The sequence below is a fragment of the Arachis hypogaea genome, chromosome 18 (genome assembly GCF_003086295.3).
Source record: "Arachis hypogaea cultivar Tifrunner chromosome 18, arahy.Tifrunner.gnm2.J5K5, whole genome shotgun sequence".
Classification (NCBI taxonomy): domain Eukaryota; kingdom Viridiplantae; phylum Streptophyta; class Magnoliopsida; order Fabales; family Fabaceae; genus Arachis; species Arachis hypogaea.
The window spans coordinates 48971571-48973410 of NC_092053.1; the positions used below are offsets into that span (position 1 = coordinate 48971571).

At 37.2% G+C, this 1840-nt stretch overlaps 1 non-coding gene across 1 annotated transcript; it reads right to left on the reverse strand.

The window, feature by feature from the left end:
• Nucleotides 1–1003: 1003 nt before the first annotated feature.
• On the reverse strand, nucleotides 1004–1107 carry LOC112774412 (small nucleolar RNA R71). Its single transcript, XR_003188904.1, has one exon. It is a non-coding gene; the product is annotated as a small nucleolar RNA R71 (small nucleolar RNA).
• Nucleotides 1108–1840: the final 733 nt, after the last annotated feature.

The following is a 1840-nucleotide window of genomic DNA, read 5'->3' on the forward strand; positions in this document are numbered from 1 at the left end:
TTCAATTAACTACTTGACTTTTTGTTTGATTTTAAAAGTTTCTATTTCAATCATATTTTTTTCAAAACCACCTAACTAATTCTCTCTCTCTAATTTTCGAAAATCCCTTATCACTTTTTCAAAATTCCTTTCAATTAACTAATTGTTTTAAATTTTAATTTTAATTTGATTCCTTTTTATAATTTTCGAATACTAACCAATAATTAAATTAAAAACAAAAATATTTTCCTTTTATTTTAATTTAAAATTCGAATTCTCCCTCTCTCTCATGTCTTTTTATTTATTTATTTATTTACTAACACTTCTCTTCTTCTTATAATTCGAACCCTCTCTCCCTCTCTGTGTTCGAATTCTTCATCTTCTCTCTTCTTCATTCTACTCTTCTATTCTTCTACTCACATAAAGGAATCTCTATACTGTGACATAGAGGATTCCTATTCTTTTCTGTTCTCTTCTTTTTCATATGAGCAGGAGCAAGGATAAGAACATTCTTGTTGAAGCTGATCCGGAACCTGAAAGGACGCTAAAAAGGAAGCTAAGAGAAGCTAAGGCACAACACTCTGGAGAGGACCTGACATAATTTTTCGAAAAAGAAGAAGAGATGGCCGAACCCAACAACAATGGTGGAGATGCAAGAAAGATGCTTCGTGACTTTATTGCACCCTCTTCTGACTTCTTTGGAAAGAGCATCTCAATTCCTGCAATTGGAGCAAACAACTTTGAGCTTAAGCCTCAATTAGTTTCTCTAATGCAGCAGAATTGCAAGTTTCATGGACTTCCATTGGAAGATCCTCATTAGTTCTTAGCTGAATTCTTACAAATATGTGACACTATTCAGACCAATGGGGTTAATCTTGAGGTCTACAGACTTATGCTTCTCCCCTTTGCTGTAAGAGACAGAGCTAGGACATGGTTGGACTCACAACCTAAAGATAGCCTAAACTCTTAGAAAAAGTTGGTCAATGCTTTCTTGGCCAAGTTCTTTCCACCTCAAAAATTGAGTAAGCTTAGAGTGGAAGTCCAAACCTTCAGACAGAAGGAAGGTGAATCCCTCTATGAAGCTTGGGAAAGATACAAGCAATTGATCAGAAGGTGTCCTTCTGACATGTTTTCAGAATGGAGCATCATATGTATATTCTATGATGGTCTGTCTGAATTGTCTAAGATGTCATTAGACCACTCTGCTGGAGGATCTCTTCATCTGAAGAAGATGCCTGCAGAAGCCCAGAAACTCATTAAAATGGTTGCAAATAACCAGTTCATGTACACTTCTGAAAGGAATCCTGTGAATAATGGGACAACTCAGAAGAAAGGAGTTCTTGAGATTGATACTTTGAATGCAATATTAACTCAGCAAGTCACTATGATTTCTCAGAGTCTGTCTGGAATGCAAGCTGCATCAGGCAGTACTAAGGAAGCTTCCTCTGAAGAAGAAGCCTTTAACCCTGAGAACCCTGAAATGGAAGAAGTGAATTACATGGGAGATTCCTATGGAAACACTTACAATCCTTCATGGAGGAATCATCCTAATCTCTCATGGAAGGATCAACAGAAGCCTAATCAAGGCTTCAATAATAATGGTGGAAGAAACAGGCTTGGCAATAGCAAACCTTTTCCATCATCTTCTCAGCAACAGACAGAGAATTCTAAACAGAGCCACTCTGACTTAGCAACTGTAGTATCTGATCTATCTAAGACCACTCTCAGTTTCTTGACTGAAACAAGGTCCTCCATTAGAAATTTGGAGGCACAAGTGGGTCAGCTGAGTAAGAAAGTTACTGAACTCCCTTCCAATACTCTCCCAAGCAATACAGAAGAGAATCCAAAAAGAGAGTGCAAG